Source organism: Elephantulus edwardii, unplaced genomic scaffold (genome assembly GCF_000299155.1).
Source record: "Elephantulus edwardii isolate Elephantulus edwardi_28Jun2011 unplaced genomic scaffold, EleEdw1.0 scaffold00122, whole genome shotgun sequence".
Taxonomy (NCBI): domain Eukaryota; kingdom Metazoa; phylum Chordata; class Mammalia; order Macroscelidea; family Macroscelididae; genus Elephantulus; species Elephantulus edwardii.
This window is the reverse complement of record NW_006399872.1, coordinates 240824-268592: the sequence shown is the minus strand read 5'-3', so window position 1 is coordinate 268592 and position 27769 is coordinate 240824. Positions and strand designations below refer to the sequence as shown.

Below are 27769 nucleotides of genomic sequence, written 5' to 3'. Positions count from 1 at the left end.
TTATGTAACCAGCATTCTAATTAATTTACTACTTTTCACAAAACATTTCCCCTTATGCTTCTTTACTATCTAATCCCTTTATCCTCTAGGCTTGGAAATATTCTTATACAATTATTTTTACTGTAGACTATTTTTTATTTTAAGTAAAAGAGATTGTTGTTGTTGTTATGTGCTGTGGAGTTGCCTGCAACTCATAACAACTCTGTGCACAACAACCCTAATGTTGTGCCAATTTTATTGTCTCTGATGCACCTACCCCCATTACCCCAGTCTCTGAAACAATCCAGCTCATGGAGGATCTTCCTCTCTTGCACTGTCCCACTACCCTCCAAAGCATACGTTCCTCTTCAAGGACTGTTTCCACCCTACAACATGACCAAAGTATGTCAGACATAGCTTCAGAATCCTTCCTTTTAAGGAGCAGCCTGGCTTCACCCTCTCCAGGATGAACTTGTTTGATCTCTTAACAGTCCATGGTATATCCAATATTATTCTCCAGCACCACAGCTTAAAGGCATCAATTCTCATTCTATCATCCATAGTCATTGTCCAGCTTTCTGAGGCATAATAACTAATTGCAAAAACTATGGCCATATATCAGGTGCATTTTAGTTTCCAGACTGACATTGTTGCTCTTCAGTATTTTGGAGAGGTCCTTGACAGAATTTCCCAGTGCAATTAGTCTTTTGATTTCCTTATTGCTGGTGCCAAGAGAGTTGATTGTGGAGCCAAGCAAGTTGTAATAGTTAACAACCTCAATCTCTTCTCCTTCTATCATGGTGCTACCAATTGGCCCAGTGGTGAGAATATTTGCTTTCTTGATGTTGAGCTTCAATCCATATTGAAGGCTGTAGTCCTTGACCTCCTTCAGCAAGCAGGGTTGTATCATCTGCATAATGCAGATTTTTGATGAGCCTACCTCCAATTCTGATGCCATGTATCTTCTCATAGAGCTCAGCCTCACAGATAATCTATTCCACATATAGATTGAAAGATATGGAGATAGGACACATCCTTGGCACACACCCTTCCCAATTTTAAACCATGCAGTATTTCTGTGCTCTGCTCTTACAACTGCCACCTGGTCCAAGTATAGATTTTGCATAAGCACAATCAAGTGTTCTGAGATTCCATTGTTCTCAGAGTCAGATACAGTTTATTGTGATATACACAGTCAAATGCCTTTGTTGTGCTGTTCCAGTCATTTGTGGTTAGTCTTCAGCGGAATCTTGCTTACATATGATACCAATGATATTGTTCAATAATTGCCACACTCTGTCCGATCACCTTTCTTTGGAAAGGGAGCAAATATAGATCTCTTCCAGTCAGTTGGCCAGGTGATTGTCCCCCAGTTTTCTTGGCACAACTTTGTGAGCACATCCCGGGCAGTATCTGTTTGTTAAAATATGCCAATTAGTATGCCATCAATTCCTGGGACTTTGCATATTGCCAATTTTTTCAGAGCAGCTTGAACATCTTCCTTTACACCACAGGTTCTTGCTCATAGCTTCTTCCACGAAATTCTCCCATGTCAACCAGTTCCTTTTGGTACAATGACTCTGTGTACTCTTTCCATCTTATTTTACTGCTTCTTGGATCATTTATCCTTGTATTATATTCTTTCATGGCTGTTTAGAACATTCCAGTATAAACATTGAAACTTCTGTTGTCTTTACTGGGGACTTTTTGGAGGGGGGTGAGTTGGACATTTTTTTCTCACATCTCAATTATATAAATGAAATATTCTCAAAATAATAAATTATATAATTTAAAATAAAACATCTGAATGCCACAAAAATTTATCATATCCAAATATTCTCTTCTCTACCTTCTAGAAATTGTACAGTACTTAAAAAATCCTTTTTGATTTACAAACTATTTCCAGAGAGAAACTCAGAGGTGAAAATAAGACACCTTATGATCATTCTTGTCTTCTATCAGCATGAAAAGACGACGCTACCAGGACTGTAGGAAGCGGGAAGGTCAGCTGGTCCTCCTGATTTCAAAACCAGTATTTCTTCCTCTGCACACACAAACACACAAAAAATGAAAAAAAAATCACAACAATTACCTAAATCAAGAAGAATAGAAAAATATTCTACTCTAAAGAGAAGGTCAGGAGTATATTGGTCTTTGCACTAATGAAAAAAGAAACTATTATTTTATTTTTTTTAATTTATTTTTCAGAATTCAATTAGAATAAAGCCATCAACTTTCTGGATTTCAGTGAGGAGTATGGTACCTTTAGTGTGAATATATAGCCAGGATTAATTAAGAAAGAGAAATATAAGAAATATAAGAGCTGCCTTTCAATTGTTACAAAGAATCGCAACACAATCATATTAAGGTTCAGATCTGTTGTTCATAGGGTTACTACAACTCATAATGACACCCAACAACAACAACAATTTTAAATGTACCTCGCTCGTCGAGGATACTTCAAAAATAAATCTAAAAAGATTATTCTAAAGAAGATTTTGTTGTTGTTGTTGTTAGGTACCATCAATCTGAGTGTGACTCACAGTGACTCTATGAACAACAGAGGTGAACCCTGCCTTAACCTATGCTATCCTCAGCAACTCTGACACACTTGAGCAGACTGCTGCTGTCACCATGTCAAATGATCTTGCTGAAAATCTCCCTGTACTTCACTGACCCTCTATCTTTCCTAGCATGATGTCCATTTCCAAGGAATAGCCTCTCCTAGCAATACGACCAAATGATGTGAAGCTTTACTATCCTTGCATTCAAGAACTATTTTGGCTTCAGTTTTTATGACATGTCTATTTGTTCTTTTGAACATCTGTGGGATAGTCAGTGTTCTTCCCTGAACCACAATTTAAAGGCTTCATTTCTTCTTCTGCCATCATTAGTCATTGTTCATCTCTCAGATGTATAACAAGTGATTGAAAAGATCATGGCCTGAATCAGGCACACCTTAGTCTTAACTTAGTCAAACTGATAACTGCTCCTCAGTAATTTGAAGAGATCCCTAATGTTGAACTTTCCCAATGCAATACATCTCCTGATTCCTTGATTGCTGGATACTGATTGTGAATTCTTGGTAAGGATTAAAGTTGCCTTATCTTGATAAGGTAAGTAAGATGAAATCATTGGCGATTTCATACTATCTTACATCTATCATAATTTTGCTTATCAATGCAGTGGTAAAGATTTTATTTTCTTGATGTTCAGATGTAATCCATATTGGAGGCTGTAACCCCTGATTTTCTGCAGTAAGTGCTTCAAGTCTTCCTCACTTTCATCATGCAAAATTGCAACAATGTAGACTGTTGACAAATCTTATTCCTATCCTGATGCCACATTCTTCTCCATAGAGTCCAGCTTCTTGAATGATCTACAAACAGATTGTTCAGTGTATAGATTAAATAGACAGAGAAAGGACACAATACAGAGATTATCTTTGTTTGCTCTTTGATTAGCAAGTTGAGACAACGACAAAAAGAAAGAAGGTTGGAATAATTTCTATAATGCAGGCATTATTTAGACAAAGATTAGTCAAGCATGCAATCTAGATGCATTAATAATGGGTGACTGGAATGCAAAAATTGGGAAAAGAGAAGAAGCATCAGCAGTTGAAAAACATGGACTTGGTTACAGAATTAAAGCAGGAGATAGAATGATAGAATTTTGTACAATCAACGACTTATGTATTGCAAATACATTTTATAGGAAACACATGGATTTCACCTGACGGTATGCATAGGAATCAGATCGGTTAAATTTGTAGAAAGAATCACTGGAGAAGCTTAATATCAGCTGTTAAAATAAGGCCAGGGGCTGATTGCTGAACAGACTACCAACTACTCATATGCAAGTTCAAGCTAAAGCTGAGGAAAATTAAATCAAGTCCACAGTTACAAAATTTGACCTTGAGTCTATTCCACCTGAATTTCAAAACCATCTCAGGAACAAGTTTGAGTCTTTGGACACTAATGAGCAAAGACCCGACAAGTTGTGGGAGGATCTCGAGAATATCATTCGGGAAGAATGCTAAAGGTCATTACAGAGGCAGAGAAGGAAAACAAGACCAAGATGGATGTCAGAAGAAACTCTAAATGTTGCACTGGAGTGCCAAGAAGCCAAAGCAAAGGGAAGAAATCAATATATTAAGGAGTTGAACAGAAGATTTCAGAGGGCAGAGAGGAAAGACAAAATAAAGTATTACAATAAAATGTGAAAGGAGCTGGAGTTAGAAAATCAAAAGGGTGGATCTAGCTCAGCATTTCTTAAGCTGGAGGAATTGAAGGACAAATTCAAACCTTGATTTGCTATATTTAAGGATGCTTTGGGCAGACTATTAAATGATGCAGTAATAATTAAAAGAAGATGCAAAGAGTATACAGAGTTATTGTACCAAAAGGAATTGGTGGAAACAGAAGCATTTCATAAATCAATGTATGAGCAAGAGCCTGGAGAAGGAAGTTCAAGCTGCTCTGAAAGAATTGGCAAAAAACCAGGCCCCAGGAATTGATGGCATACCAACTGACATATTTCAACGATGTGCTCACCAAGTTGTGCCAAGAAATCTGGAGAACAACCACCTGGCCTACTGACTGGAAGAGATCTATATTTGTTCCCATTCCAAAAAAAGGTGATCCAACAGAGTGTGAAAACTATAGAACAATATAATTGATGTCACATGCAAGCAAGATTCTGCTGAAGCAAGTGATTCAGTGGCGCATAACATCAACAACAACAGGCAGACAGAAATTATATTGCAAATAAGAAAAAAATTAAATAGTTGTTAGACCAGCATACCTTAGTTTCAATTTCTGCATATTTCTTAACTCTTGTATTATGACATAAGTAGACTTCTTACATATATCTGTGGTTCACCTTTTTCTAATATGCTGATATTTTTATCTGCAGTTTTCACTGCTTACTCCAGCCATCAAAGCATTATTACTCTGTTGGCGTTTGGTCAGAAAGTCTGTCCTAGGAACTTGGGTGTGATTCTTCCCATAGTACTCAAATGTCTTAATTGAGGCTTTAGTTATATACTCATCATTTAGTGTTGTTGTTTTGCTTTGTTTTTTAATCAGGGTTAACTCCCTCAGTTCACTGAGAATTGCATGTTCTTGTCTGTATTTGTATTTGTCACCACATTGACAATATTTAGTGTAATAATTGCCATATCATTGGTTTAATAAGTGAACATTCCGTGAATTACTATCATTTGTCATTGGATGGAATAAAGCAACAGTATCCTGTGTGTGTGTGTGTGTGTGTGTGTGTGTGTGTGTGTGTGTGTGTGTGGAGTGTCTGTATGTGTGTGTGTGTGTGTGTGTGTATACACATATATGCAGTAAATATATATTACTGTACATTATTATTGTCATTTGTTTTCAGGTTAAACAACATCAGTGCCTATAACGTTTTTGCCTAATAGAGAATATTTTCTTGAAAACTGTTAATGTGCCCTTCACTGCTACTAACTTGTTTCTTCTTGTTACTGCTGTTGTTGTTAAGTATCTTCAAGTTGAGAAAAACTCATGGATAGCACATCCAAACCCTCTCCTGTTCTGTGCCTTCATTAGCGTTGACATAACTTGAGACCACTGTATAGACACTGTGTCAATCCATCTCACTGAGAGTCATTTTCTCTTCTGCTGTGTCCGTCTATCTTCTTGAGGATCTTCTCCTTTTTCTCTGACTCTCCATCTTTTCAAGCCTTAAGTCTTTTTCCAAGGATGGTCCCTCTTGACAAGATGCCAAAGTATCTAAGAAAAGTTCCACCATTATTTCCTCTTGGGAAAACCCTGGTTGCCCTGTCTTTTAGACAGACTTGTTCATTGTTTTGGTAGTTCATTGGTTATCCAGTACCCTTTTTCATTACCACCATTATATAGTGGGTATTTAATGTGATCATTTTTAAACTCGGGGTAGTATATCTATTTTCTCTACTTTTAAAGATGATGGAAATGAGACTAGTCCTAAAACATCTATCCAGCAAAAAGTGTAGTGCTGCCAGCTTGATTCTTTCTTATAATTACCTTATAGGTCAAAGTAGAATTGCCCAATGTGATCTCTCAGGCTATAATATTTACAGGAACAAATCCCCAAGTCATTTCTCATTCAGAGCTGCCATAGTTTTAACTTCCCAAAACTTTAAGTTAACTACCTGTATGCTTACCCCTAAAATTTATACCCTAAAATTCCTTAGCAGAAATTATATTATTATTCATATCTGGTTTCAGAGCTCCTGAATATTCTCTATACTCTTTGAATGAATTTAACTAAATTTTTGTTATGAAAATTTCAGGGTATGTGTCTAACGCCACAAAATGATATGAAAATGTCAAATACCATGTGCTATTTATACAGTGGATAAAATGCTTTGCATTGCATTAAAGTTGTAACTCTAAAGCAGCATGACATTTTAAATTGTTTGACTAGCTGTCTGTTCTTAAAAGAGCTACTTTGCTGGAGTGGAGGAAGATTTTCCGCTTTTCACTGACACTTAAAAAATACCCTAAGTGGTTCAAAAGTTCATTATTTTGATAATTTAGGATTGACCTCTCATAGGTGAAAAGACATAAAAGATTACTCTTCTCCAGCTTCTACTTCAAATCACGGTTGTTTGAACTTATCTGTGTAAATTACCAGTCATATCTTAAGTGATCCACATTCTTAAAATCTTTCTAAATTGTCAATGAATTTCATTTATCCTTTAATTATACAACCCAAGTTTATGCAAGTCTAATTTTATTATTCATATATGGTACATCTCAGTAGCATTCTGTGTGTGTGTGTTTGTGTGTGTGAGAGAGAGTGACTGCCCCTATTCTCTGAACACTACAAACCTAAAGTAAGTTAAGTATTGAGATACTAATCAAAAGTTTGGCAGTTCAAATCCACCAACCATTCCAGGAAAAAACATGAGCTTGCTATTTCTATTAAGAATACAGCTTTGTACACCCAGAAAGGGTTGCCAGGAGTCCGGACTAACTAAGTGTCAGTGGTGGTTTTTTTTTTTAATTTGTTTTGTGTGGTTTATTCCTTGAGCTGGAAATGTCAAGTAATATTATACAAAGTCTGCATAAAAAATATAAAATTTTGTCCCATATTCTTTGTAAAATTCATGTTATTTTATCTAATCCATGCTTCAACAGTAACCACTAAAGGAAGTGTATATGAATGCTTTACGTTAACATAATGATAGTATTTAACAAATAGCTAACCAAATATAGCACGTGGCCAGGAAAGATCAGTCCTTGGAAAAGAACTTCATGCTCGGAAGGGTGGAAGGATAGCACAGGAGAGGAAGACCCTGGATGAGATGGATTGATACAGTAACTGGGGCAATGGGGGTTGGTGTATTGGAATTAGTGAGACTGGCTCAGGACAGGGAAGAGTTCAGAGCTGCTGTACATAGGATCCCTATGGGTCACAGGCAACTCAATAGCACATAACAACAATAACATACTATGACAGATTTGGAATCAAGAGTGGCATACACTTCCTAAATAACATGCCCCCAGAAACTCTATGAACTCTGATGAATGTCGATAGCTGTACAGGGGTTTCAGGCCTTTTGTTCATAGACTCCCTGCGAGTTATCCTCAACTAGAAGGCAATCAACAACAAGAACAACTGAAAATGAAGGGTATTAATGATGGTATAAGGTGTTTGGACTTGTCTGCTAAAGTAAAGGTTGAACCCAACCACCATTTCTGTGGAAGAAAGATAGACCGATCTGTCTGGAAAGCATTATGCTAAGTGAACTAACTCAGTCCCGTAAGAAAAAATACTGTGTAAGACAATTGTTGTAGAAATCAATAACTAGTAAAATGTGTATGAGGATCCAAGGGAGGGGGTGGTAAAAGTAGAGGGGTGAGGATGGGCAGGGTAGGTAATCATAGGGTCACACAATTTGATGGGTAGATGGAGTAGGAGTGGGTAAAAGAATTAATGGGACTGGACCAATTGGTAGCATCAGGATGGATGGTGAAGAGATTGAGATTGTTCACAACTTCAGTTTGCTTGGCTCCACAGTCAACACTCTTGGCACCAGCAGTCAGGAAATCAAAAAATGTATTTCAATGGGAAAGTCTGTTGTTAGGGACCTCTCTAAAGTAGTCAGGAGCAACGGTGTCTCTCTGGAGACTAAGGTGTGCTTGATACAGGCCATGGTCTTTGCAATCGCTTGTTATGCATCAGAGAGTTGGACAATGACTAGGGAGGACAGGAGGAGAATTGATGCCTTTGAGCTGTGGTGCTGGAGAAGAGTATTGAATATACCATGGACTGCCAAGAAAACAAATAGATTCATCCTGGAGAGGATTAAACCAAGCAACTCCTTGGAGGCAAGGATTCTGGGGCTTTGTCTGACATACTTTGGGCATGTTGCAAGGAGGGACAGGTCCTTGGAGAGGGACATCATGCTTGGGAGGGTGGAGGGACGGTGCAAGAGGGGAAGACCCTCTGTGAGATGGATTGATTCAGTGACAGGGGTAATCAGGATGGTTGTGTCAGAGGCACTACGATTGGCACAGGATAGAGCAGGGTTTAGGGCTGTTTTACATAGGGTCGCCATGATTAGCAAATGACTCGACAGCACATAACACACACAACCTGTGTGAAAAACAATGTATACAAACTTTGTAAGCAAACCAGTATAAAATAAAAAAGATTTAAAAAAAAATACTGTGTCCAGTAAAACACCTGTATTAATATTAGTTCAAATTTTAAACATAAGTTTTATTATAAATTATATATGGACAGATTCAATCATAATTTTTTTTTCCTGCTGAAGATTAGGATGCTTTATTAGAATATTTCAAGAAATCTTCCAAAAATCACAGAAGAAAGATTTACTGTAAATATTCTCCTATGAAATTTACTATGAGAACCCCCTAGAGGGTCAGCTGTGAGTAGGTTCTGACTCAGGGGAGCACAGAAACAACAACTTCCAAAGACAGAGAAGGAATGGGAATAATTAAGCACTCCTTGTTATTAATAACTATGTCCTGTCATGTTCTTTTCCTGTGACATTTTCTGGACCTTGGTGCCTTATAGTGCAAGCCGATAGAAGGAGAGAACTGATGTCCTCTATTTTAAATGCTCACAGATACTGGGGAGGGTGGTTGTCCTCCAACACCAAGGTAGGTTTGCCACGGGGAGGCAATGAAGAGCAGCACACCAAGTTCTTACTAGCTTCTAATCCTCACTTCTATGTCCCTTGTAGGCATTATCATTTAATAATATTTATAAGTAATAGTCTGTTATTTTTTTTAAATCTCAGACCTAAACTACTTTTTATTTGTTGACTTTAAAGTCAAAGAATGATTGCCATCGTGCTCATTCCATGTGAAAACCATGATTTTAAACCATTTGAAGGGTGAAAAGAAACTAAGGTTGGAAAGCATTCTTATTAAGAGGTTTTCCATCAAATCAGCATCAAATTTTTGTTTGTTTGTTTTTTTGATGTGTTTTTTTTATAAGACTGCTGACACTGAGCTGGAGTCGGGAGCCAAGGTGGTGGGAGTCATTTTTAATGTGCTCCGATAGTCTGCAGGAAAGCGTTTCTTATTTTTTTACAGAAAAAAATAACATAGCAGGAAGGTTATTTGGAGGAATTTTCCCCCTTTTACCTGAATTTATAAAATGATGAAGCTTAATAAAAAAGCAAGTTATGAAATACTTTACTGCCAGTCACTATTTTTTCCCTCTGAAGGTGAACCATATTTACTAACCCATGAAAATTTTCATAAATCTTCTGATTAAGGGATGAACAACCTTTGAGGACTACTTCATTTTTACTATAATGTATGCACATTAAGTATATACAAATTTCATTTTAAACTGTCAGTAAGTTTCAGGGTTATGTAATTTGTGTTAACATGTTATAACTTTTAACCTTGTTTTATAAAAAGACTACTTGAACGTACCTGTCTTCACTTTTAATGACTGCCTCTTTTATTCATGGTTTGTTTCCTCTCATGAAGTACGCAGCAGACAGTTCTTACTTCAGTGTTTTTATGGTTTCTTAATTATTCACTGTCATTTTAAATGGATGCTTCAGGAATACTTGAGTATTTACATACTCTTTGTCACCTTGCTTAACTTTGCATGTCTCACAGAAAGGTCCGGATAATTATTGTAATAGAGCTTGAGAGAAGTTATGTCAGCCTGCACATACCATTAGTGCATTAATGTGTCAAAATAGCAGTGAATGACATAGCTCTAGGCAGTCTTAAAAGCTACTAATGGCAGGCCAACTCTAAGGAATTGATTTGTAAGCAATACTAAAGCTATAAAACTTTCTCTGTGATGTATAGTTTCAGAATGCCTTGTGCTATTATATGCCTTATTTTTAGTAGATGAGTAATAGCTATTTGAATAAGTGAGCAATCTATACAGATAACATGGCTAATGTTCTTTTTGTTAAAGTAGCAGAAGAAAATTTCAAATGAAAAAGTAACAAAGTAACAGTATATAAAAATGAATTCAGTTGTTAACATTTAAACTGTGACTTAATCAAGGGCTGAATCTTAAGTTATTGTTTGGTAATTATTAAAAATGAATGCAATAGTGTGGTTTGTCAAGTTAATAGTCTGACACACTCAAGAACTGAAAAAATTATGAAAAGCAAGATGAACTTTGCAAATCGAAATTAAGGATAAATTATGCAATACAAATAGTAGTTACCTATCATGGATTAAACAGTTAAAAAAGTAATGTTATTAAATAAAGAGCATTTAGAAGAATAAATAATTTGACACATTTTATGTTGAGTTATACTCGAAACTCATGTTTCACTATGCACAGCAATCAGAGATCTGAGTGTAACATCTTAAAGTGGGTTAAGTCTGTCTGTCACTAGGGTACTGTTTTAAAACACAGCCCATCTTTATCACACACATCTTTGCATTTTGGGGGGCTAAGCCAAAGTTTAGCACAATTCAGAGTCCAATGGATATTCAAATGGTGCTATGTGTGCTCTCTCAAGATGCAAACCGTAGAATTTAAAAAATAGGACTTGTTTCTATAAGTGTCTGAAGACTTGTTGGAAGGATATATCAAGTAAAATAAAGCTAAGTTTCATATTTTCTTACTCTAAGTAGATAATTGTCAAGAGAAAGCCGATTAATGTAGTATGATAAAACTGCATGGCAATTGACAGTGAAATTGCCACAAAATGAATAAGGTATATTGGAGTATTTCCAAAAATTTCTTCCAGCCTTAAAATCTGTGATTTTGTTTCTGATCTAGGTTCATGCTTAAAGCATAAAGCTTTCTATGTATAATTCTAGCAACAATATTACCATTGAGCAATGATTTGTTAATAAGTGTGTTAGAGATTTTGACGGTGGTACTGGATAATACATTGTACAGATCTGTTGCTCATATGATCACCATGAGTTGTGCTTGACTCAGTAACACCTAACAAAAACAGAAATGAAACCCATGTAATTTGCTGAATGAATCCAGAAATACTTCTGGAGAATAAGCTAAGCTCAAAGAAGAGGTCCTTCCATAACACATGGAGTTTTCCCACTGTGACAAACAACAGACAGTTTTAAGGATAGCCAGTTTTTTATTACTGCAAGAGTCTATCTGTGATTAAGTCAGCTCTGATTCAATGTCACCCTAACTATAATAGAAATCTGGCCTGACCCTATGCCATCTTCACAATCTGCTGTTCTTCAACCCCTTGTTAAAGTCACTGTCAATCCATATCACTTTAGATCTTCATTTTTCCTCACAGATCCACTCAAGCCTGGTGTCCTCCAGGTTCTAACCTGCATTGATGCCAACATTACATGAAACAAAGTCTCACCATCCTTGCTTCTAAGTAATACTCTGACTGCCCTTGGTTAACTACAGATTTTGTTTTTGGTAATTTAATAATGAATCTATATTTCTAAGGAACATTTATAGATATCATTGAAGAAAACAAATAACCAAAAAAATCTGTTTTTCTTATTTTTATTTTTCTTTCTTTACTTTCTACTGTTTATGGTTCTCATTGAATAGTTGAATATAGATTGGCCATTGGAAAGAATTTTTTAAAACAAGTTAAAAGTGCTGCAATGTAAAAAAAAATATTTAAAAAAGTCTATGTGACATTTTAAATTTAGATTTGAACAAAAATTTATTCACAAGGAATTTTATGCTCAACATTACAATAAACTTTTTTAAGATACAAATGGGAAAGAACAAAACAACAGTATGCATAATTTTAAAAAAATACTTTAAAATTATTTCTCAATTTCTTAACTCCAACTTGTAATATTTTAACTTTACAAACTGTGAATTCTAGCCGAACTTCTTGTTGCAAATTACTCCCTCAACTTGTAATTTATTGCTTTGCAGACAGAACCTGACTTTTTATAGGGTGATTATTTTCCAGTTGTTCCTTCTTTCAATTCCCTTTTCTGTTTTCCCCCTCAAAGCACCCACAAACACATGTGCATGTCTTTTTCTCATTTACTTGATATGTGGTCTTAAAATAAGGCTGTCTTTCTGTGAAAATAAAATTTTATATCTTGTTAAAAATTCCAGAATACTGTGTCCCAAATTGTTATACGTTGCTGAATACATGACCCTAAATCTGAGAGCAGTAGGAAAAATGCCTTGCTTGTAATATCCATAACTACTTAAAATAATGCAACCTTATAGATTTACGAAGGTTATGATTTACAATCGTGCAAATTTCTATATGTAAGTTTTCATCTCTGAAAGTGTTCTACAACCACAACAAAATAGATTTGTAGCTCACTTAATTATGACTGTATATCTTCATAGCATTTATTAGTCATACCTCATAGTCACCTTAGGGAGAATATGATTCAAATAATTTTAGATTTTGTTCAAAAGTCTGATTGTTTTGTGTTTAGTTTTATATAACTGAGACCTTGAGCTAAACATCCATGCATATCTTTAATATCATCCTTAGTGTTGTTTTTTTTAATAACATTTTTTAAACTTTTAGAGATTCTAATTGTGACCACTTCTCCCAGTCTTTTCATTTCATTAGGCTTCTTAATGAAAGAGGGCACACTGATGAAGATTAACATTTATAATTACATATATTTTATTTCTGAAATAGAAACTTGGAAGATAGTGATTTTGTCAGAAGAGAAGAGAAATTTCTGAAAAATTTCAGGTTTGGTTGTGTCTATATGGTCTGGTGATAATTTAGCAGAACAGAAGCGTAAGGTAATTGAGAGCTCAAATGGAAATTCAAGCCAGTTTTGAATTTCAAACTTTATTTAAATACCTACAAAAAGTGTTTGCAAGAATATAAAACCCTGTCTTCTTGAAACTATGAAATTAAAAGAGGCAGAAATGATTGAGAGTTTTGTCACCATAGTGTCGTTATAAAAAATTTCAGTAGGGAGATAGATCCTGCTAGAGAAAAAAAAAAACTTCTTCCCTTTGTAAATACTGTGTGTGTGTGTGTGTGTGTGTGTGTGTGTGTCTGTGTGTCTGTGTGTGTGAATACTTTTGAGTATTCACTTTCTTACAAAAGAAAGAGTCCTTGCTTGAATTTCAGGACACATCCTATTTCAGGCCTCAAGACATTATCCCTTCAAAATTCTTGAAATTTCAACTATTCTCTATGTTCTGTTTCTTTAGACTACTCCTCATTCAACTTTCTTTTTCATTCTGATTTTTGAGCCCCTCCAGCTGTTTCTACCACACATCTGTTAGTTTGTCTTGCTCTAGTAGTTTGCATGTTGTTGCAATTTTGGGTTTTCAAGCGTTTTTCAAAGGCCGGTAGAGTTATGCATTGTTCACAAGTTTCATCATAATTTCAAAGTGACACAGACTAGGAAAAGGATTGGCTGTACACTTCTGAAATAACAACCCTTAAAAACTTTGTGAATAGTAATGGAACATTGCTAGAGTTTAGAACTAGTACCAGAAGGTATGACTCTTAGTTTGGAATATACTAAAAATGCAACCTAGGAAGGTTTATTTCCTCAAAGGAGATTTTACCTTAATGACATGAAATAAAGATTGCATACAATTAAATACTTGTTGAGGAGAAACAGTTGCAAAAACCCTAGTAACTACAACTTGAAATATAAGAAGTACAAATCCAGGGAAACGGAAGTTCTCAAAAATGAAGTGAAACACTTGAACAAATGAAATGTCGATCTTCAAAGAGCTGAAATAGGCTAGTATTGGTCATTTTTAATCATACCACTTTATTTTCTTTTTGAGGATTACTGTCAACATTTGCAGTCTGATATAAATCAAACAACCAATATGCACTTAATAATAATGGTAACTTAAATAAAAAAGTGGGAAATAAATTATTAATAACTTAAATATATGGCCTTAATAATAGAAATGAGACTGGTGAATGCAAGATTAAATTTTGTACAACGTTTTATTTATTCATTGCAAATACCTTTCAAAAATATAAAATATAACTGTACACATTGACTACACCTGAAGGAATACATAAAAATCAAGTTGACTACTTCTTTGGAAACAGAGAATGTGAGCGTTCAGTATCAGAAGTTAGAACAAACCATGAGCGAACTGTAGAGTAGATCACCAATTGTTCATCTATATGTTCAAATTGAAACTAAAGGAAATTAAAGCAATTTTACAGGAGTCAAAATACATACTTGGATTTTATTTCATTTAATTTAGGCCATTTCAGGTCAAGTGCTGATGTATTTAACATTAACGAATGAAGACTAGACTAGTCATGGGACATCATATACTAGGAATACATAAACATAAGTTCATTTTTAAAAGTATGGGACAAAAAAGCCAAAATGTATATCAGAAGAGACCATGAAATGGCTGTTGACAATAGAGAAGCTAAAGTAAAACATGAAATGATGACATAAAAGAGTTATACTGAACATTTGAAAGACAAGCTTTAGAAGTAAATAATGCTCAGCATTTCAAGCTGAAAGAACTGAAGAGCAAATTAAATCCTCAAGTTTCAATAATGAAAAATTATATGGGAAATAGCTTGCCTCCAGAAACCCTATGAACATGGAGAACAGTAAAGGCCCTTTAGTAAAGGTATAGCCCTATTTGTGCTTGCTAGTCTATGGCAAGAAATTTGGAAAACAACTACATGGCCAACTGAGTGGAATAAATCTATATTTGTTCTCATTTTTTTAAAAGATGATCCAAAAAGAGTATGGACATTATCAAACAATATCATTAAACTAACATACAAGTAAAATATTACTGAAGATTGTTTAAAGTGACTGGAGCAGTATATCAATGAGAAGCTGCCAGAAATTCAAGCTGAATACAGAAGAGACGATGGGATGAGGTACAACATTGATGATATTAAATGAATCACCATTGAAATTAGAGAATATTAAAAATACGTCTACTTGCGTTTTACTGTCTATGTGAAGGCATTCTGCTGTGCGGATAAAAACAATAAATTATGGACAACATTGAGAAGTATGGACATTCTAAAACACTTACGCTCATGGGAAACATGTACATCCACCAAAAAGTTTCTAGTACAGAACAAGGAAATATTATGTAGTTTAAAATCACAAAGACGTACATATGTGTTATATTCTATCACCATAATTACTTAGTATGTATTCTCAGTAAATAATTTGAGAATTGCATTGTGAAAGTCAGCTGTGAGGGACCTCTCAAGAGTACTGAAGTGCAACGATGTCTGTCTGGAGACTAAGGTGCGCCTGATCCAGGCTTTGCAATTACTTGCTATGAATCGGAGAGTTGGACAGTGAATAGGGATGATAGAAAGAGAATTGATGCTGTGGTGCTGGAGAAGAATGTTGAATATACCATGGACTGCTAGGAGAACAAACAGGTTTGTCCTGGAGAAGGTGAAGCCAGAATGCTCCTTGGAGTCAAGGGTTCTGAAGCTTTGCCTGACATACTTTGGGCAGGTTGCAAGGAGGGACTGGTCCTTGGAGAGGGACATCATGTTTGGGAGAGTGGAGGGATGGTGCAGAAGAGGAAGAACGTCGATGAGATGGATCGATTCTGTGAGTGGAGTGGTGGGAATAAATGTGTTTGAGACAGCGAGGTTGGCATAGGATAGAACGGCGTTTATGGCTCTTGTACTTAGGGTCACTATGAGTCGCAAACGACTCAATGACACATGACAACAACAACAATTTGAGACACTGAAGTTCAGGGGAAAGTCTGTAATATCAGAATTGGAGGAGGACGTCTCAACAACCTACATTACTTTTCAACGTTTTGAAAAGTGAAGAAGTCTTAAAGAATTTACGTATGAAGACCAAAGACTACAGTCTTCAATATGGATTACATATTAATTTCAAGAAAACAAAAATCCTCACAACTGGACCAATAGGCAACATCATGGTAAAAAGTTAAAAGAGTGACGTTGTCAAGAATTTCATTTTATATAAATACATAGGAGCACTAGAGAAGAAATAAAAAGACCTGTTCCTTTGGACAAATCTGATATGAAGAACCTCTTTAAAGTACTGAAGGGCAAGAAGGTAAATTTCACGGGTAAAATTATTATGATCAAAGTTGTAATATTTTCAATTGCTTCATCTCCAAGTTGAATAATAATTAAGAAAGACTGAGGAAGACTTGAAACCTTAAATTGTGACTTTGGTGAAGAATATTTACTACCAATAGCTACCAAAAGAACAAACAAATATGTATTAGAGAAAGTGTAATCAGAGTACATCTTGGATACAAAAATGGTCACATTTTAATTCACATGCTTCATGCATGTTACTGGCAGTGGCTAGTGCTGAGAAAAAGATACAGTGCTTGGAAAAGTGGGTCAGAGAAACAGGAAGATTCTTAACAAGATTGATTAACAGTGACTATAACAATGGGTTTTAGTATGGTGGAGGTAAGGCTAGTATAAAGTAGGTCAAGGTATGATTTGTTTTACATAATTTTACTATGAATCAGAATCATTCAAAGTAATATATTCTTTATGAGAATATTTTGAACAAATGAAAATTCTTTCCATGACACTTTAGTTATTTACAATATTTAAGCTTTGTTTTATATCTATGTTTTAAAAATACAGTCTAGAGAAATTGCAACATCCTGTTACTGGAATTGATCCTTTGTAGTGCTTCTGTGGGACTAGACTCATCAAGGGGATTTTCAGAGAGCCACAATAGCAGAAAATGGTGATAATGGAAAAATGCCTGAGCTGGAGGCCAAAACTTGTCATCAAATTCATTGGTGACATTAATGTACCATGGGCCAAAGTTTTAAAGGAACCAATCAAACTAAATGAAAGATGGATACCTTTGGAGCTGATAAAATTCAACATGTTAAATTGTCTAACAGCAGATTAATGTAACAGTAGAGGCCCTGAAGAAATAAAAGTAGAGCTAAGTGAAGTTATAACTAAAATAAGATCTCAAGAGGTGATAAATAATGTATACTGCATTGAAACAGATGAGGGAGAGAACTGTTTAAAAGGTATATATAATTAGGTATTATTGCCATGACAGGAGTCCAGAATGAAGGCTGCACAGTAGAGTGGACTTGGGAGGGAGGGGTTGTATAACAATGAAAGAATTTTTCTTTTACTTTTCAAAGAGAAGAGCTAATTGTGGGTGGGGGGAAGTGGGGCAGGAAGAAAAGTACAACAATGAATGAATGGAAGCCCTATGTCTCTGTATACTTTCATTAAATTAATTTTTTAAAAACCCAAAAATATAAAATCAGATCTCCAAGCAAACTCCTCCGTTAAATGACTGATGAGTGCAAAAATTGTGTAAAAAAACCAGATCTGTTTATATTAAAGACTTCCCAACTGATACAACCCTTAATGATATAAAAGAATAGTTGCAAGACAAAGGTCAAGGACTAAGTATTCATTTGAGAAAAACACTGTACAGAATGTGTAAGGGATCAGTATTTCTTGTGCTTCAGAGCGTTGAATGTGCTAAGCAGTTTGTAAAAAACTCAGGCCAGAAGTACAAAGACATTGACCTACTAATGCTTTCAAAGTAAACTTGTTGTTGTTATTGCTGTTATGTGCTACTGAGTCATCTATGACTCATAGTGACTCAAAGTACAATATCTCTGAAGCCTGCCCTGTCCTGAGCCAGTCTCACTGATTCCGACACACCGACCCCTCCATTGCCCTAGTCCCTGCATAAATTCATCTCATTTGGGGTCTTCCTCTCTTGCACTGACCCTCCACACTTCTGAGCATGATGTCCTTTTCTAAGGATTGGTCCCTCCTGGCTACATGCCCAAAGTAAATGAGGCAGAGCATCAAAATCCTAGCCTTCAAGGGGAAAGTAGACAAAAACCAAGAAGGACATAATTGTTTTCTTGTTTTCTCCAGCAATACAACTCAAAGACATCAATTTTTCTTCTATTATCTTTAGTCATTATCCAGATCTCTGATACATAGCAATTAATTGAAAAGACTATGGACTGGATCAGGCACACTGTAGTCTCTAGACTGACATCATTGTTTCTCAGTATTCTGGAAAGTTCCCTGATACTAGAATTACATGATGCAATTTGCCTTTTGATTTTCTGATTGCTGGTACCAAGATTATTGATTATGGACCCAATGTATAACAACCTCAATCTCGTCATAGTTTTGTCAAGAATAAACAAAATGAGTAGAAGCTAGATTAAGACCTAAAGAAGAACAAGAAAAACAGAAATTAGCAGACAATTGAGAAATGAAATCTCTAGAAGAAAAGATTGCCTGCTTGCTGAACTTTTCTGGTGACTTAGATGATCAAACCTGTAGAGAAGATTTGTATACCTTTTTCTCAAATCGTGAAGAAATAAAGTGGGTAGATTTCATCAGGGAAGAAAAAGAAGAAGCAATTCTATTTAAAGGAAAATCTAAAGAAGTACTGGATAAAGGCAAAGACACAAATAACGGCAACCTACAACTAAGAAACAAGTGATATGGAAAGTGATAGAAGGAGAAGTGTAAAAGGGAGCATTCTTGTGTGAAAAACAATATGTTCATAATAATAATAATAATGATAAAAATAATCTCTAAACAAATGAAAGTCAAAAATTATACATTTAAAGGAAAAGGAAAACTACCAAGGTTGGTGGTTCTGGTAGAGAAAAAGTAAGTTTCAGGGCAAAAAAAATTTAATTTGGTAGTGATGATGAATGTGATCAAAAGTATGTAGCTGGTGCAGTGAAAAGAGCAAGAGAAGAAACAGAGAGGAACCTGCATCAAAACAATAGAAAACAGAAAATTGCACAAGGGACCAGTAGTTACGTATACTTTAATTAGCTTTTAATCTAATTTTCTCTTTAATGCTTTTTTAAAAAGAAACTGAATTAGGTCCACTTCCATGTCCACTTGTAAGAAAGAAAATTTGTGTTGTTATTTAGTGCATAGTTTTCAAATGTATTGCTCTGCGTTATCAGATGTTACAAATACAAAAATGGAAGTTCTGTTAAATTACCTTCTTAATATGAGATATATTATTATAAATGTTAACAAACTATATGTTCTAGAAAAAGCAAAAACTTAGTTCACTCTCCTTCACCACTCTTTTTTTGCATTCAAGAAATTTTTTGTTATCAGACTATTGGCTGTTGATTATGGCCCCATGTTACAGTTGGTTGATTATCCTAGTTCCTAGCTTTTCATACTGAACATGGTTAGGCTAGAATACAGAGACCTAGATGAAAAAAACAGAAAAATAATTGAAACCATCAATAAGACCAGTAGGCTTTTTGAAAGGTTGATAAAATTTGCAAATAAAACGAAGCAAGCATGACCCTAATAACAAAACCAAGCAAGATATTACAAAGAAAGAAAGCTACAGACCAATATCTCTCTTGTGAGTATAGATGCAAAAACTATTAACAAAATCCTAGCCAATAGAATCCAAAGACACATAAAAGTATAATTTATCATGACCAAATGGAATTCATAACAGGTATGCAAGGCTACAACATAAGAAAATCAATCAACATAATTTACTATATTGACAAAGGAAATAATAAGAACCATATGATCTTAGAAATTGATGCAGAAAAAGCATTTAACAAAATCCAACAACTCCTTATTTTAAAGACAATCAGCATAATTGGAACAGTATATGCTGTTGTATATATATGCAAAACCAAGAGTCAATATCATTATCAATGGAGAATAACTAGAAGCATTTTTTTTGGGAACCGAGACCAGACGAGGATGGCCACTGTCACCACACCTATTCAATATTGTATTAGAAGTGCTTATGAGGGCAATTCTACAAGAAAAGGAAATAAAAGGCATCCAAATAGTTAGACTAATGCTAAACACAGATGATATGTAGTGTACATAGAAAACTCCAAGTACTCAGCAATTTTGTAGAGTGGCATGATGTGCCATCAATATCCAAAAATCAGTGGTATCCCTCTACAGTAGCAAAGAGAACTCAGAGAAAGAAATAAAGAAATCAATACCATTTATAATAGCCAACCACAATCTGAGATTCTTAGGAGTGAACCTAATTAGAGGGAAAAAAAAAACAGAACAAAACCCATAAAAAGAAAACTACAGAACAATTCTACAAGACACAATAAAAGACCTAAATAAATGTCCTGTTCATGGATGGGAAGACTCAATGTTGTGAAAATGGAAATCCTACCAAAAGTAATCTACATGTGCAACACAATTCCAATACAGATATTTATTTTTTTCAAGGAGATAGAAAGGAAAATTGCCAAGTTTATTTGGAGAAGATAGAGACCCTGAATAAACAAAGCACTTCTGAAAAACAAAAAAATGAAGTGGGAGGCATAGCACTCCCTGAATTAAAAACCTACTACAAAGCAGTAGTAACCAAAACAGCAGGGTACTGGTACAGTGACAGGCACATAGACCAACTGAGAACCCAGAAATGGACCCGCTATCTACTGTCATCTGATAGTCAACAAAGAAACAGTCTATCAAATGAGGAAATGACAACCTCTTCAACAACTGATGCTGGCAAAACTAGACTCTTACCTTCACAGAACTAAAACAGGGGCCATATCTCATATCATACACAAAAAAGCAACCCAAGGTGCATCAGAAGCCTGGGAGTAAAGCCCCAAACCATAAAGTTCAGCAGAGACAAATGAGAATCAACCTTAGATAGCCTATATATGGTATAAAGAGACTTCCATATACAGTTAGAAATGCATAATCTGGAGAATATAAAATTGAACAGGACCTTCTAAAGATTAAATCACTGTATGTATTAAAAACAAATGAATAAATAAAACCCAGCTACACTTTTTCCAACACAGTGAAAAGAAAACCTACTGACTGAGAAAAATAATTTGGCAATACCATTTCAGACTAGTATGTTGATCTTTTGTGATTGTCTTTGGTTCTTGCAGTCTATTTTTTCTCACTCACTGCAACTTCATCAAGAAGAGCAGTGACTTCTTTTTTTATTTTTATTTTTTAGCAGTGACTTCTTGATTTTAAGAATATGGTTTTTAAGTATTAAATCTTTATTAGATTTGGTTTATTTTGCTGCATTGCCATTTCTCATTACTTAATTTTCATATTCTTATTTTAGCTGAATTTTGTGACATTGGCTGATTGGCATTATAACAAAATACTTACAGGAAAATTCTATCAAAACTAAGTATATTTGAAGTCTGTAATTTGCTCTTTTAAGGGTGATTGGTTAAGAACTTGGCTGTTAACTGAAAGGTTGGTCTGTGAACTCACTTAGCATCTCCAAGGCAGAGAAACCTGCTCATTTGCTTCAAATGTATTTGACAGCCATGATGAGCATATAAGCCCAGTATATGCTATCATATGGATTCTCTATGAGTTCAAATTGATCAGATGGCACCCACTAACACCACTACTCATCTGTTAGTTTGCGATTCTGTGGTGGCTTGCAAGTTGTTATGATGCTGAAAGCTATGCTGTCAGCAATATATCTAACACCATCAGACTCATCCATTGTGGACAGGTTTCATGAGCAGTGTCATCCATGGCCGACAGGTGTCAGTGGATCTCTCAGACTAAGGCAGATTAAAGTAGAAATGGCCTTCCACTTCTGACCTAGGCCTTTGAAAATGCAAAAGACAATAATAGAACATTATTGGATATGACGGTTTTGCTATGTACCATCAAGTTGCCTATGACTCATAGTGACCCTATGTACAACAGCCCTAAAACCTGCTCTATCCTGTGCCAATCTCACTGTGTGCAACACACCTACCCCAGTCACTGAATCATTCCACCTCATAGAGGGTCCTCCTCTCCTGTGCTGTTCCTCCAAACTCCTAAGCATGACATCCCTCTCTAAGGACTGGTCCCTCCTTGTAACATGTCCAAAGTAAGTCAGATGAAGCTTCAGAATCTTTGCCTCCAAGGAGCAGCCTGGTTCAATCTTCTCTAGGAAGAATCTGTTAATTTTCTTAGCATTCCATAGTATGCCGGAAACCAGCTGGTCAAGACAGACAAGGTTGAAGTGACGAGGAGCCTGGATTAAAGAAATTTATTACACAAGGTATGGGTTAGGAGAAGCATACAGTCTGATACTGTAGCCCCGAGTTTATTCTCTCCTGTCCTTTTATCCTCTTTTTACAGTGAACAGAAAAACAAACCAGCCTCAAGGTTGACAATACATTCCATTCTTATTTATGAGCCCCCTACTAGCTCAGCCAGGCAAACAAGGCATTTGCTCTTCTTATCAGCAGCAAGAAAGACCATCAGAATTTGAATATAAGCAGTCTTAGGGAGGGACATTCCATTCTCCACATCTCCACTCAGCCCTAGGTTTCAAGGAACAGTTAAGCCTGTCTCTGCTTCCCTTCAAACATCAACACACAATGATAAACAGTTCTTCACTTTTGAACCTGGCATAAAATGGCGATTTGTAGATAATGTCTGCAGTGTGGCTACTACAATGGTATATTCAATACTCTCCAACACCACAGCTTAAAGGTATCCATTCTACTTCTTTCCTGACTATTCATTGTTCAGCACTCTAACGCATAGCAAGTGATTGCAAAGACCATGGCCTGTATTAGGCACACCTTAGTCTCCAGAGTTGCACCATTGCTCTTCAGTACTAACAGCAGATTTTCCTATTTCAATATGTCTTTTCATTTCTTGGCTGTTGGTGCCAAGAGTGTTGACTGGGAGCCAAGCAAACTAAAACTGTTAAAACTCCTACTTGATGCTGCCAATTGGACCACTGGTGAGAATCTTTGTCTTCTTGATATTGAGCTTCAATCCATTTTGAAGGCTGAAGTCTTTGACTTTCAGCAGCAAGTGCTTCACATCCTTCTCCATTTCAGCAAGCAGGTTGTGTCATCTGCATAACACAGAATGTTGATAAGTCTTTCACCAATCCTGATTCCATACTTCTTCTCATACAGCCCAGCCTCCTGGATAATCTTTTCTGCATATAGGTTGAAAAGATATGGAGATAGGACACATTCTTGCCACACACCCTCCCATATTTTGAACTGTGCAGTGTTCCCTTGCTCTGTTCTGAAAACTGCCTCCTGGTCCAAGTATAAGTTTCACATTAGCACAATCAAGTGTTCTGGGATTCACATTCTTCTCAGAGTCAGCTACGGTTTGTTATGATCCACACAATCAAATGCCTTTGCATAGTCAATGAAGCACAGATAGGCATTCCTCTCGTACTCCCCGCTTTAAGCCAAGATCCATCTAACATTATCTACAATATCTCTAGTACCACGACCCTTTAAAGCCAGCCTGGACTTCTGGCAGTACTCTGCTGATGTGCTGTCCTAGTAATTTTTGGATAATCTTCAGCAGAACCTTGCTTGTATGGGATATCAATAAGATTGTTCTATAGTTTCCACACTCTGTTGGGTCACCCTTCTTTGGGATGGGAACAAATATAGATCTCTTCCAGTCAGTTGGCCAAGTGGTTGTTCTCCAGATTTCTTGACACACCTTGGTGAGCATGTCCAGGGCAGCATCTGTTAGCTGAAATATGTCAGTCGGTATACCATCTATTCCTGGAGCCTTATTTTTTGCCAATTCCTTTAAAGCAGCTTGAACTTCTTCCTTCATCACCGTAGGTTCTTGCTCATATGCTGTTTCATGAAATTCTTCTGTGTCTGCCAATTCCTTTTGGTACAGTAACTCTTGAATCTTCTTTTAATACTTCCTGGATCATATTCCGCCTGAAGCATCCTTAAGTATAGCAACTCGAGGTTTGAGTTTGTTCTTCATTTCCTGGAGCTTAAGGAATTCTGAGTGAGTTCGGCCCTTTTGATTTTCTGACTCTAGCTCCTTGCACATTTCATTGTAATATGTATTTTGTCTTCCTGTGTTGCCTTTTGAAATCTTATATTCAGCTCTTTAATATCTGGAATTCTCTCTGCTTTGGCTTTTAGGGTGACAAAAATGAACTGCAGATAAATGATTGAATTTTGCATGATCAACGACTTATTCATTGCAAATACATTTTATAAGAAACATTAACTCAGTACGTACACATGGGTTTCTCTTGATAGTTTACATAGGAATCATATTGATTACATCTGTGGAAAGAATCACTCTAAAAGCTCAATATCAGCTGTGAAAAGTATGCCAGGTGCTGATTGTAGAACAGAACACCAACTATTCATATGCAGTGTAAGCTGAAGTGGAGGAAAATTAAATCAAACACACAGGAACCAAAATATGACCTTGAGTCTATCCAACCTGAATTTTAGAACCACCTCAGAAACAAGTTTGAGGCCTTGAACAAACCAATGAGTGAAGACCAGATGAATTGTGGGAGGATATCAGGAGTATCATCCTGGAGGAGTGCAAAAGTTTACTACACAGAGGAGGAAGACCATAATGGATGTCAGAAAAGACTCTGGATATTGCAATTATTGGATATAGTGACATAAAATGAGTCTTTCATGTTAGAAGGCACTTAAAATTCTCTTTAAAACATTGGAGAGATCCTTGGCAACAGATTTATTCAATGCAACATGCCTTTTGATATCTGGACTGCTGCTTAGAAAGTGGAAGGTCAGAGAAACAGGAAATTTCTCAACAAGATGGATTAACACAGTGAGTTTAACAATGGGCATGAGTATGGTGTAGTTGGGGATGATCTAAAGTACTTCATTGTTTTGATTTGTTTTACCTAATTTTGCTTTGAATCAGAATTGATCAGATGTCAAGCAATTATATATATAATGTGAATGTTTTGAACAAATTAAAATTCTTCCCATGGCACTTTATTTACTTACAATGATAAATTCAACTATTATGAAGACCAGATCCTTAAATCTCATGGTGGGCATAATTTATCCCTAGGTACCATGCCAAAAAATCTCTGCTTTACAATCATAATATTTTTATGTAAGTATATATTAGAAGAATGAAAGTTAGTTGTGCAATTTGAGGGTAAATGGCACCAAGCTACTTCTCCAAAATAGTAAGACAGTAATATTCATGTTTACATCTTGGGTGATTAAATGTAGTTAATGAATAAAAGGATATTTTTTATAAGAAAGCATATATATATTCTGTTGTTGTTAGATGCTTTCAAGTAGAGTACAACTCATAGCAACAATATGAACAACTGAACATTTTGTTCTATCCTGTGCTATTTTTACGATCTCTGATATGCTTGAGCCCATTGCTATAGTCATTGAGTCAATCCATCTTGATAAGAGTTCTTGTCTCTTTTGCAAGACCTCACCCTTCTAAGTATGACATCCTTTTTCAAGGAATGACTTTTTGCCATACTTTCCTCCAAGGAGCATTTCAGCTGCAATTTTCTCAAGACATATCTGTTCAATTTTTTGGCAGCGCAGTGGTGTCACTCTAGAGACTAAGGTGTGTATGATACAGGCCATGGTCTTTGCAATCACTTTTTATGTGTCAGAGAGCTGGACAATGACTAGGGAGGATAGAAGGAGAATTGATGCCTTTGAACTGTGGTGTTAGAGAAGAGTATTGAATGTACCATGGAATGCTAAGAAAACAAACAGGTTCATCCTAGAGGGGATTAAACCAGGATGCTCCTTTGAGACAAAGATTCTGAAGCTTCATCGCACATACTTTGGAAATGTTGCAAGGAGGGACCAGTCCTTGGAGAAGGACGTCAAGCTTGAGAGGTTGGAGGGACAGCACAGGAGAGGAAGACCCTGTATGAGGTGTATTGATTCAGTAACTGGGGTAGTGAGGGTAGGAATGTTGGAGACAGTGAGATTGGCACAGGATAAAGTAAGATTTAGGACTGTTGTACATAGGGTCACTATGAGTTGCAGGCAATTCGATGGTATATAACAACAACAACAGCATGGGATATACAGCGTTCTTGTCCAACACAACGTAAAGGCATCAATAATTCTTCTGCTATCCTTATTCAATAGCTGTAGATGCATAGGAGGTTACTGAAAAGACCATGGCCTGAATCAGGCAAACCTTACTCTTTAAATTTACATCTTTGCTCTTTACATTTAAAATATGTGTTATTAAAAATTATAACAAGGAATAAATATCTGTAGAGAGTATATGGTCCAGTTTATGTAAAACAGTCTTCAAAATCAATAGAAATATCTAAGGTAAGACTGCTCATTGCACATCCCCGTATGATATTTAGTTATAATACAGAATACACTCTGCAATTGAAAAATGTAACAGCATTAGTATATGCTAGGTTTTTTCCCTCATTTTCATGTAAGGAATAAGAAACATAAGCTGTGTATTAAGACATGTGTCACTACTATAGAATAAGTGCTGAAATAGTATACTGTCATTGTATAACTCATTAGAACATATCAGAGCACAGTTTTGATGCACAACAACCAAAACAATGTACTTGAAACTCTAAATCATTTTTTTATCTAACATGTATTAAAACTATATTCTTTTTCACCAAATCTTTCTTTCATTTTTAATTTTCCCATTTTTTTGCTTTGTAAGTATTATCCTTACAATAAGAAACTTTTTAACTTCTTTAAAAAACTGGTTTTCATTCAATAACCCAGAAACATTTTGTTTTACAACTTCAATTACAATTTTACAATGTCATGATTTACAATATAGAAATCTTGTTGGACTTCCTCTTTTCTTTTATGTTGTCCATCCATTCACTAATTTCTTCTTCAGCTCCCTCATCTCTCGTCCCTGTCACCCTACACATTTTTTAAAATTTTAAAAAAAATCTTCTCTTCCTCTCTATTCTTCTTTCCTTCCTCCCTTAATTCTACCACTATGTATATCCTGTTCCAAATGGTTAATTACAATACGTATCTATGCTCAGAAAATTGAAACAAGTCCCACATCTCACATCATACACAAGAAACTATTCAAGATGAATCAAGAAGCTGTTAGTAAAACTAAAAGCTATAAAAAAATCAGTGGAACAAATTTAGAAGATGTAATTTATAGAAAGAATAGGCTTTCAAACAAAGTCAGTGATGCACAACCCCATTTCATCATCTAAAAATAAAATTTTGGTGAATATCAAGGACTTCTCCAACAGGGTAAAAAAGAAAGCTGACATACTAGAAAAATATTTCACAATAACATATCTGATAAAGGAATCAGAACCAAAATTTATACAATATTCCAGCACCTCACACCACGTTCTTCATCAAGTCCAGCTTCTAGAATGATTTGTTCAGCATGTAAATAAACATATGTAGGTTGACAAAGCAAAATACTACAATGAAATGTGCGAGGCACTAGAGTTGGAAAATCAAAAGGGCCGAACTCGTTCAGCATTTCTTAAGCTCAAGGAACTGACGAGCAAATTCAATCCTCGAGTTGCTACAATCAAGGATGCTTTAGGCAGAATATTAAATGATCCAGGAGGTATCAAAAGAAGATGGAAGGAATATA

At 35.7% G+C, this 27769-nt stretch overlaps 1 pseudogene; it reads left to right on the top strand.

Moving 5' to 3' along the window:
- The first annotated feature begins 16427 nt into the window (after nt 1-16427).
- Nucleotides 16428-17955, top strand: LOC102845464 (annotated as a pseudogene).
- The last annotated feature ends 9814 nt before the right edge of the window (nt 17956-27769 follow it).